Source organism: Nomascus leucogenys, chromosome 1a (assembly GCF_006542625.1).
Source record: "Nomascus leucogenys isolate Asia chromosome 1a, Asia_NLE_v1, whole genome shotgun sequence".
Lineage (NCBI taxonomy): Eukaryota > Metazoa > Chordata > Mammalia > Primates > Hylobatidae > Nomascus > Nomascus leucogenys.
This window is the reverse complement of record NC_044381.1, coordinates 37031972-37043511: the sequence shown is the minus strand read 5'-3', so window position 1 is coordinate 37043511 and position 11540 is coordinate 37031972. Positions and strand designations below refer to the sequence as shown.

Below are 11540 nucleotides of genomic sequence, written 5' to 3'. Positions count from 1 at the left end.
TTTTTAAATGTACAGCATATGCCCCTTGAAACGAGCGTTCTAATTGTGAGGACTTTAGAGGAATTCATTTTCTTGAGAAACAAAATTTGGTTAATGAGTGTTTCTCATTTATAATCTATACATCAGGACTAAGAGCTGATTTTATTAAGGTCTACCCTACCAAAAGCTTTCCCATAATAATCCAAAATAAGATGTTTTCCTATTTCTATATAAATTCCTTTGCATAAGACATTTGTTTATTAAAATACTTAAAATTGTGTTTGGGATAAACCACCTAAAGTGGTTTGTTCTGGGGAAAAAAAAAGCCTTTTAAGAACGTGGGTCTTTTTGTTGTGGTCATTTAAAATCAGTATTTTAGACACTCCACTCGCTCTCAGTGTAGAGAGAATGCATTCGATTGCGTGTTGGAACTACGTGTAGACAAAACGATCGCGGTTAAAGCTTGCGGCTCAGAGCCCACCTGGCCGCGCTGCTGGGAAACAGACGGAGCGGCGCTTCAATCAGAGGTGAAGGTGCAGCGGCCGTTAGCTGGCTTTGGTCCATCAATTTTGAGGACTTCAGATTCTCAAAATCTTAAATTCTAAACCCCAGAGGAATGCAAATCTGCCCACCTTTTCCCACATAACTCTACCGTCGCTCAAACTTCCTAGTACCAGCAGGGAAGCGGAGGAGACCCAGGCAGGGGCCCGCGCTCGCTCGGCTGCAGCCCGACTCCCCGGCGCTCCCGGCCCAGGGCCGCGTCCCGACAGGGAGGTGCGCTGCGCTCGGGCGCCCCCGAGTGGAGGGGGAGGGAAGGAGGGAGCCCGCGGCGGGCGGGGCGGGGCCCGGTGACAGCGCGAGCCGGGACCGCCCCTGGCTCCCACCCCCGGAGCCCACAGAGCCCGCCCGCCCGCGGCCGCCCGGGAGCTCGTCCAGCCCCGCGCTGCGCTCGCCCGCCCGCTGCCCGCCGGAGCACCGCGGCCGCCGCCCGCGTCCATCTGCCCGCCGCCCGCGCCTGTCCCGCCGCCCGCGTCCGCACCGGCCCCACCGCTCTGCGTCCGGGTAAGCCCCCACCCCGCCTGGGGTCCCCCTCGCGCTCGCGGGGCTCCCTGCCCCCGCTCCGGGGCCTCAGCCATATCTGGGCAAAATATTCAGCTGTCGCCGCCGCCGCCAAGAGGGACTGAGCGTGGCTCCCTCTATAAATAGCTGCCGCCTCGGGTTGCCTCTGGGGCTAGGGAGCCCGGGTCTCGGGGTCCCGAGCACGGCGCTCCAGTCCCCGCCTCCCCGCGCGCTCAGCCCTGGCCAGGGCGCCCTCCGCTCTGGACCTCCGCACCGCGTCTGTGAACGCGAGAAGGACCCGGGGTTCTGGAGGAGCGGCTTCCCGGCTGGGGTCCTGGCGGAGGGGCGCCCCCGCCGCCCGCAGGACTCCTGCGCAGCGGGGCTCTGAGCCCGCGGGGCGCTCAGCTGGGTACAGGTGCCAGCCGGAGCCGGGCTCGGGGGCGCGGCCTCTTCTCCGCCTGCAAGAGTCTGGGGGTGGGAGTGGGGGCGTAAGGGCTCGACTGGACGTGGAGCCCAGGTTCGCGCTGAGAGTGTTTGGGACAGGAGAAGTTTCCCAAACTGCGAGAGACAAGGTTTAAAGCACCACGACACGCGCTACGCGGCCAAGTGGAGCTGGAAAGAGCTTGGAGGCGGGAGCTCCAGGTTGACGCCGGCTCTCGGCATAGCCTTGGCAATCCCCCTCTTGTTTCTGGATCTCAGTTTCCCATTTGTAGGGGCGAGGTTTGGTAGCCGAGATGGAGCTGGGAGCCCAAGCCATGAGAGCTGAAGGGCGCGCTTTTGACCGCCTGCGCTCTCCCCACCTGTTCACCGGCTCCGGGCCTGGGACGCTGGGGTCCCAGCCGCGCACATCCGGAGAAGCTGCAGAAATCGGAGACTGGCTGCCCCAGAATCGATCGTGTACTGGGACTCACTAAGGCCGTCGGATATCCTAAGCCGTACAGCCCTAGGAAGTGCACTTTTGGGGTGCCTATGGGCATCTCTCTGCTGCGTAGCCGGCATTGCCTTGGCAAAGCAGCCTGTGAGCCACACAGCTTCAGATGCGATGAGCTGGGCAGGGGCAGGGGTTCCAGTTCAGCCGCTCCTTGGCCACAGTTTCCCGGTCTATACCGGGCCTATGATGCGTTCTCCAATCTGCGCAGCGCCGCCTCCTCCTACACCCTTCACCCACCGCTACTATTACAGACCCTGTCTCCGGCCCTCGCCCTATGCCCTCAGACTCTCAGAGACGACCTGGCCCAAGCTCCTCCGTGTCTGAATCGCAGAACCAGACCCTGAACCCAGGTGCTGGGCCCTCGGCGTGAGAACCCCTAGGGCCCCCACCCCATCTTTCTTGCAGAGGTGACTGCCATTTTGTCCTCCGTGCTGGGCCGCAGAGCCCCCTGCTCAAGGTCACACAGGGCTGGTCACGCCAGAAGGTCTGCAGTCTCCCAGCCTTTCCCATCTCTTTCTGGACCCTTCCCACTGCTCAGGCAGGTCCAGGAGCTCTGGGAGCACCCGATCAATGCCCCCTCTTCTTGTATCTGCTGCTGTCCGGGACTTTACCTTGTCTGGACAATAGCGCCCTCATCCTGAAGTTTCCTTCTTGCTTCTACTTTACTTTCTGTTGTATGTTTTTTTCTAAAGCCATCTCAAAGACTTACAGACAAAAGAATTAACAGAAAATGGAGTCAGATAATAAAGTTTCCATCAGTTAGAGCCACACAACCAACAGGCAGAGTGAAAACAAGAACACTGCCACTTTGGTGTATTTAATGAGCTAGTCTTACGAACCCGTGTTTTAGAAAGTCATTGACCCTTGAGTTCCTCCCAGCCTAAGATGAAAGCCAGTGTCCTCTAAAAATAGCCTCCGCCCCACCTTATCAGGGTCTCACACCTTCTCCCTCCTCCAGGGTAGGGCGTTTTCTTGCAGCCCAGCAAAAACAGAAAACACAAAGTAGGTGTGGCAGCTCTGAGCAATGGGAGGTGGACTGGCCTGGAGGTTAGGATATCTGACTCCAGCCCCAACTCTGCCACCCACTCAGAGCAACCTTGAGCAATGAGGGGGTGGACAAGATGGTCTCTAGTGGACCTGGAGTGGAGAGGCCTTGGAGTCTCCTTGGAAGCCTTTCTAGCATGACCCATCCTGTAAGGAGGAGCTGGGGAAGGAGTGAGAGAGAGTGGCTTTCCCAAGTGCCAAGGGAGGACAGAGGTGGGCAGTGTCACTTGCTGTGGAGAGACAGGAGTAGGGGGATGAGGACTGGGAAAGGACCATCAGGATTGGCAGGGATCATGAGTGACTTTGACCAGGGCATTGCAGCAGGCTCAAAAAATGGGATCTGCCAGTGACCCAGCCTGTCTGAGCCTCGTTTCCTCCTCTATACGATGGAGATAACAATAGCCCCATTTCATAGGGGCTACTTGTGAGAATTAAGTGAGATGATTCAGGGCAAGCCCTCAGCCCAGAGCCTGATATTGCAATGATAGTATTAGTTGTGGTGAGGGGGAAAGGCAGGAGCTAACAGGAGCTGAAGAAGTCCTCCACTTCCTCAGGCTGTAGACTGAAGAAGGCTCTCCACACAGCCAGCAACTCTTTCTAAAAGCTTGGATGAGAAAGGAAGGGAGAGGGAAGGTAGCAGGAACTGAGGACAAGGGACAGAAGGGAGGCAGGCATTCTAGGATAAAGAGTATGGCAAGAAGTGAGAAGAACCCAGGAGAGGGGAGAGAGTTAAAGAAGAATCTAAAAGGTGTGCCCATAATGAGGATTGGGGACCTTCCTTAGTGACTTGCAGAATGTCACAGACTCTGCAGGTGGCCTTCATCCCCTGGAATGAGCAAAAAAAGGTAAAATGAAGCAGATCCTGGCTCAGACCCCTGTGTCTCTGGCAGACCAGTATCTGCGATGGAGGATGGTGATGGGCAGTGAAGAGTGTTTTGACCCTGCTCCGGGGCCTCATGACCTTGGCTTATTTATTTCTGAAATGACATCATCTATCGATGACTCCTGCTGAGCCCAGTCGTAATGGCCTTTTCCAGTCAATGTTTTGATTTTTCAGTCTTACTAATGGACCGGCCAGGCTGCCAACATTTCTAAAGAGGCCAGTTCACTTTTCCCTTAAAGCCAGAACACCAGATACATCAATTATTGGGCGGCTAGGAGCCATTATCAGTTTAAAACCACAGGCCTGTTTCTATGGAAAAGCATGAACCAGATAGCACAATTCCGGGGCCATTTCCTCTCTTTTGTTTAGTTTTGTAAAATCTTCCTTTGGCTAATCATGATGGAACCTAATTCTCTTTGCTCTTAATGACAATGAGAGAATGAGCTCATTGGAGTCAACTTAGGACACGGTCTGGGAGGTTTTCTTTCGTGTTAGGTGGTGTTGGGTCTTTGTCTGATCTGAAAAACTAAACAAACTCAAGCATGCCTTTTGTTTCTCCTTCTCTTATGTCCTTTCGGTTTTCTTTCAGAGAAAAAAATGATTTGTGAAAGGGTTGGACATTACCATCTGTGAGGAGGAAAGAGGGAGGGAGAGGGAGACAAGGGCTTGCGTCCGTCCACGCATGTCCATCCCTGTCTCAGTTCATGTTTTCAGGGGCCCCACCCTCAGGCCCCACTCACTCTGGGGCTTCAAGGATGGTGACCCCAGGGCCGTTTCTAGAGATGATTCTGGAGGGTGATGAGTTGTGACCACTGCGTTGTTGCTCTCTGTGCCCAAAGGAATGAAGGAAAGCAGAACTGCCTCTGGGCATCCTTCAGCCTCCTTCATAGACTCATCGCTGCTGCCCATCGCTTTGCTGTTGGTGCCTTGGTGCCACTCCTACCCCTATTCTCTTTCCACCGCACACTCTCTCACAGTCTCATTCACTCCCACAACTCCGATCACCTCACAGCTCCCTAATTCTTGCATCAAGCTGGCCTGTGCTCCTCATCTATAGACATCTCTGCCTCCTGATTCCTTTCTCTTCACCACCCCATTCATTTGCCCACCAAGTCCTGTCAATGCTGCCTTCCTTAATTTCTCTTACATCTGTTTCTATCGCCACATTCACTACCCCAGTTAGGACTTCATCTCTCCCCTAAGCTGCTCTCAGAGCCTCTTAAAGGTATTTCTGCCTCAAGTCATTCCTTCTTCCATGCTGCTCTTAAAAGATCTTCACCTGCGTCAATTCTCTCCCTTCAGGGACTCCCCATTTCCGAAGGGATAAAGACCAGATTCCTTAGCCTCTAAGATCAGGCCTCAAGCTACTACTCCAAAATCATCTCTAGGCACTCCTCCAAATTCTGTTTACCTTCTGGTCATGGCAAAAGCATGCTGTGCCTTCATGCCTCCCTGCCTTTCCCCGGCTGTTCTTTCAGCCTTCAGTGCTGTTCTCCCTCTTCTCAGTCTGTGAACTTGTAATCACCCTTAAAAGCAAAGTTCTTCATTGATTTACCTGTACCCCCACAGCCCCCTGTGCCAACTCAGAGCACCAGCTCTGAGTGTGTTCTAAATGGAATCACCCAATGATGTATCTCTGTCTCTGGCTAGACTAAAAGCTCCCTGAGGATGAGGTTTCTGACTCTTTTATTTCTGCTTCCCCATGTGCAGCTCAGAGCCTACTGTGTGACATAGTACAGGCACTTCAGATTTTAATAAATGGCTGACCACTGAATGAATGAATGAATGCATGAAATAAATGAATGAAGGCTCTGTGATAACCATGACAGTCACACAACACCAACCAGCATTTACAGCATGTTCTCCTACCCGACCAAATCATCAGCTCTATGAGGGCAGAGACCACACCTATTCTGCTCCCCACTGCCAGCTCCCCAGCTCCTATCAGCCCCATCATTATACGTAGCTAGTGTGTGAATCCAAGAGCTCATTTGAAATTCACAGTAACCCCATGAGGGAGGAACAGCAAGTATTGTTACCTACCTTTTGTAATAGGACAGTGAACACTAGTAGGCATTGTCCCAGGTCATCCAATTCCAGAAAACCGAAGTGCTCTCCAGGGTTTGACAAACTTGAGAAATGAATTTTCTTGTTTTATATCCGTGCTTCTCTAACTTTAATGTGCATTGAAATCACTTGGGATCTTTTCAGAAATGCAGATTCTGGTTCAGTAGGTATGAGATGGGGCTTGAGATTCTGAGTTTCTAAAAAGCTCCTTGCTTCTAATAAGCTCTAATAAGTTGATTAGAAAATAAACTTAATAATTCCTAATAAGCTCTAATAAACATCTAGTCAGGTGGTATTGATTAGTATCTACAAACCACCACATTTTGAACACCAAGGTGAGTGCTAGTTACCACAAAGCTTCCTCCTGGCCATTGCATTAAGATAGTGGATTTTTAAATCTACAAATGAATTCATTTGTGCCTTGGATCAAAATCAAGGGCTCTTTCTGGTCAGCAAACTTCTTGCAAGTTTGGATCTATGAGCACAAGATGGGTGCCTGGCCAGTGCTGGGGTGGGAACCTGAGACATCTGAGACCCTGAGACATCAAAACCACTCAGAAGTGTGCAAAGTGAAGGTAAGAGAGAGGGAGACGTGAGGACAGACTTCCTCCATGCGAACCAAGAGAGATTTAAAAATTCAGAATGGATAGCAACATTGCACGCATTTGCTTACTATGGTTTTATATTGTATTCCACTTACAGCAGTAAAAAGGCTTGAGATGGCTTAAAAAATAAACTACATGGCCAATGTAACTAGTAAGAACAGAAATTCTAGAAAGATAGGCAGAAACTCTGCAGATTAAGATCACGAAACTCGGCCGGGCGCGGTGGCTCACGCTTGTAATCCCAGCACTTTGGGAGGCCGAGGCGGGCGGATCACGAGGTCAGGAGATCGAGACCACGGTGAAACCCCGTCTCTACTAACAAATACAAAAAAAAAAAAAAAATTAGCCGGGCGTGGTGGCGGGCGCCTGTAGTCCCAGCTACTGGGAGAGGCTGAGGCAGGAGAATGGCGTGAACCCGGGAGGTGGAGCTTGCAGTGAGCCGCGATTGCGCCACTGCACTACAGCCGGGGCGACAGAGCGAGACTCCGTCTCAAAAAAAAAAAAAAAAAAAAAAAAAGATCACGAAACTCCTGGAGAATCTGATTAGAGCTTATGAATTCTTGCTCCACAAAAATGAATATATTCATATACACAACAATTTGCATATCATTTCAGTGGATGTGTGATTCCCGTGAAGCCTATTCAAAAGTCCGAGTTAAGAACACCCGACACAGAGAATAAAGAGAGAAAATTATGCCAGCGCCCTGGCTGAAGATGACAACTGTATTTGGACACTCAAATTGGCTCTGAGATGACTCATGGCAGCCAAGGGGAAAGGGGGGACAAGATGAATGGGAGGGCTCTTGGTGTCTGATAGTAGAAGGAAGAACATCAATCAGTCTTTCAGGAGAGGGAACTATTTTTTTAGCCCCAATCCTCAGTATATTGTCAAGACAGGCCACCAGACAGAGGGCATAGTGGTTAGGGCAGACTCCGAATCAGTCTGCACAAGGCCAGGGAACCTAGGAGCAATGAAGGGCAGACTCAAATCCTTCATTAGTCCTTTGGGGGGCCTTAAATAGCAATTTACACATAATGAGACACAATCTATCTTCCTGATTCACACACACACACACACACACACACACACACACACACACGGACTCTGGAGACCACCTTGCTGGATTCAAATCCAAGGTCTACTAGTTACTGGCTCTGTAATCTCAGGTAACTTTTAACATTTCTTTTTTTTTTTTTTTTTTTTTTTTAGACAGAGTCTCACTCTGTCACCCAGGCTGGAGGGCAGTGGGGTGATCTCAGCTCACTGCAACCTCTGCCTCCCAGGTTCAAGCAATTCTCCTGTCTCAGCCCCCCGAGTAGCTGGGACTACAGGTATGCGCCACCACACCTGGCAAATTTTTGTATTTTTTAGTAGAGATGGGGTTTTGCCATGTTGGTCAGGCTGGTCTCGAACTCCTGACCTCAGGTGATCCACCCACCTTGGCCTCCCACAGTGCTGGAATTACAGGCGCCAGCCACCGCACCCAGCCAACTTTTAACTTTTCTGTGCCTAGTGTCTCCATCTATAAAGTGGGGTTGTTGTGGGGATGAAATTAGTTCTTATATGTAAAATGCTTAGAATGTGCCTGGGACATTATGTAAGTGTGAGCTGTTATATTATGGGAAGTCGGCAGCATGGAGTACTGGTAATGAGTACTGATTGCCTGCCTGGATTTACATCCTGGCTCTACCACTTATTAGCTTTGTGACCTTGGTCAGTATACTTACTGGGTTAAACAGGCTCCCCCCAAAAGTCATGCCCACCTAGCACCCCAGAATGTGACCCTTCTCTGGAAATATGGTCTTTACAAATGTAATTAATGAAGTTAAAATGAGGTCACACTGGATTAGGGTAGGTCCTAACTACCCTATGACTGGTGTCTTAAGAAGAAGAGTGGACACACGCCATTAAAAAGGCTTGAGATGGCTTAAACTAAACCTATATAGGCAGCATAACTAGTAAGAACAGATGATGATGGAGTCAGAGATTGGAGTGACGTGGCTGCAAACCAAGGAATGTCAGGGATGGCCAGCAGACACCAGAAGGTAGGAATGAGGCATGGAACAGATTCCCCATCAAAGCCTCCAGAAGGAATCAACCCTGCTGACACCTCGATTTTGGACTTCTGGTCCTCTGAACTGAGACAGAGTAAATCTGTTGTTTTAAGCCATCCAGTTTGTGGTCATTTATTATGACAGCCCTATAAAACTAACATAGTCTGCACTTCTTCATCTGTAAAATGGGGATAATAAAAGTATCTGCTTCACAATTATTAAGATTGCAAGAAATAATCCATGTAAAGAGCTTAGCATTGTGCCTGGTATGCAGTAAGAACAAAACAAAGCTTGCTATTATAAGGTACAGTGACAAGTGGCCAACAGTAGCCTCAAGGATGGTGTTAATAGTAGTCTGTTGTATGTCTCTAATTTATTTACTCAATGTCTTATTGAATTTTTATGCTGTTTTGGGGGGTTTCGGGTTTTTTTGGCTAATAGAGGTTTTTTTTGTTTTGTTTTGTTTTTTTTGACAAGATCTCACTCTTTCACCCAGGCTGGAGTGCAGTGGCTCACTGCAACCTCCACCTTCTGGGCTCAAGCGGTCCTCCCCCGAACCCCAGAAGCTGGGACCACAGGTGCATGCCACCATGCCCGGCTAATTTTTTGTATTTTTAGGCAAGACGGGGTTTCACCATGTTGCCCAGGCTGGTCTCGAACTGAAAAAGGGTATACCAATGTAACTTCTCTTCTGTGTGAGGACACTGGTCTCCCCACATCTTGTCAACAATGGGAATTCTCAGACTTTTAAATCTCTGTCAATCTGACAGAACTGATATCTCATTCCACAATTTGCTTTTTTATAATTATAAGTGAGTTTTGTTATTATTTATATGTGTATTAGCCATTAGTATTTCCTTTTGTGTGAACTGTCTATTCCTTTCCTCTTTCCACATTTTCTGGCCTGTTCTGCTTTTCTATTGGAGGAACTCTTTGTCTATTAAACAAATCATCCCTTTGTTTAATATGAAGCAAATATATTTTCCCCCAGTTTGCCATTTGCTTTTTGGTGTTGTTCATATTAATTTTCATATTGGTTTTTCGGAAAATACAAAAACGTGTTTCATAAAGCTCTGTCTTACATTAACACCTGCTATGAGGCAACATGATGAAGTTCATGTTTGTAAAATGGAGAATGAGGATAGGAATGAATTCCACAAGCTTTTCTACAAGTTAGCTTTTTTTTTTTTTTTTTTTTTTTTGACACTGAGTCTCACTCTGTTGCCCAGGCAAGAGTGCAGTGACACAATCTTGGCTCACTGCAACCTCCACTGCCTAGGTTCAAGCAATTCTTTTGCCTCAGCCTCCTGAGTAGCTGGAATTACAGGTGCCCACCACCACGCCTGGCTAATTTTTGTATTTTTAGTAGAGACGGGGTTTCACCATGTTGGCCAGGCTGGTCTCGAACTCCTGACCTCAGGGGATCTGCCCACCTCAGCCTCCCAAAGTGCTGGGATTACAGGCATGAGCCACCACACCCGGCCTACAGGTTAGCTTTTATTCTACCAGTGCTTTTGACTTATGGCTATCAAAGCTAATAATAATGCTAGGCATTTATTCATTCATTCATTCAATGAATATGTCTTCAGCACTGGACAGGTGCAGGGCTTTGTGAAGGACCATGGGAGACAGAGATATTTGTCCTCAAGTAGCTTTTACTCTTGTGGGAGTAGGGGTGCCTGAAGATAATGCAATAACTCCCAAAGAACTCTGATAGCCTCTCATTTGTATTACAATCGTTGGCTTCCTAGAACTCTCTTCTACTGGTGTGGAGGAAAATGAAATGGAAGGGGCAGAGCGTGGGGAGAGCTAAGTGTGGCCTGAACCAGAAAAGTTGCAGAGTCGTGGGAGGAGTGGAGTGCAGCATGGTTTGAGGGCAGGTGGGCAGGCCAGCTGAGACAGGGAGATGTCTTCAGACTCTTTTCCTGGAACGCTGTTGCTTACAAATGATTGCTGTGGTGACTCAGACATCGTGATGACCCCAAGAGATGCAAAATGAAAACACACACACACACACACACGCACAGGCTTTTCCAATTTAAACCACTTGACAACTTTGACGTTTAGAGCATCGAGCATGGCTCATTGTGTTCTGGGATGAAGCTCATAGCAACTGCAGAAAGTGATGGAGTCAAACACTATGTTTAGTGTGTTTGTTTTTTTAGAAGGTACTTTCCCATATGACTAAGAGAATGAAATCAGCCAGTGAAAATAACTGCAAATGAGCCAGAAAACAAGTCTGTTAACAATAGCTGGTCTCTAAGTCCCCATCCTCCTCCATTCAGGGGCTCCACACACATCTGTCATAATAGAACTAGGCCTTAAAGGGCCTTAAATCCTCTATTGTCAACTCCCCAAAAACCACCATCAATCAAGACATCAACCCTCTCTGGAGGACCTCATCCAGGGCTCTGCCTTCGCTGCTCACAGCCTATAGAGACAGGTGCTCACTACTTCCCGGCTTAGCCCAGTGTACCCTTGGGCAGTTTTTGTTTGTTTGCTTGTTTGTTTGTTTTTTAAGTCTCACTTTGTCACCCAGGCTGGAGTGCAGTGGTGCAAACAGGACTCACTGCAGCCTCTTCCTCCTGGGCTCAAGCAATCCTCCCACTTCAGCCTCCTGAGCAGCTGGGACTACAGGAGTGCACCGTCACACCTAGCTAATTTTTAAATTGTTTGTAGAGACAAGTCTCACCATGTTGCCCAGGCTGGTTTCAAACTCCTGGCCTCAAGCGATCCGCCTGCCTCTGCCTCCCAAAGTGCTGGGATTACCAGTGTGAGTCACTGTGCCCAGCTGGCCCTTGGGTAGTTTTTATTGTTAGAAAGTTCCTTGTGCTTATCAGAAATCTACCTCCTGGTAATTTCAATAAATCTATGTCTTCTGCCCTCTGGGGAGCCACAGACCTCTTCTGTTCCCTCT

At 49.1% G+C, this 11540-nt stretch overlaps 1 protein-coding gene across 1 annotated transcript in view; it reads left to right on the top strand.

The window, feature by feature from the left end:
• The first annotated feature begins 886 nt into the window (after positions 1 to 886).
• The window catches only part of TMOD1 (tropomodulin 1), a 91898-nt gene continuing 81244 nt past the window's right edge, over positions 887 to 11540 (top strand). Inside the window, exon 1 of the mRNA XM_003260539.4 lies at positions 887 to 1041. The gene's annotated coding sequence lies outside the window, so the exon portion shown is untranslated. The remainder of the gene's footprint in view (positions 1042 to 11540) is intronic.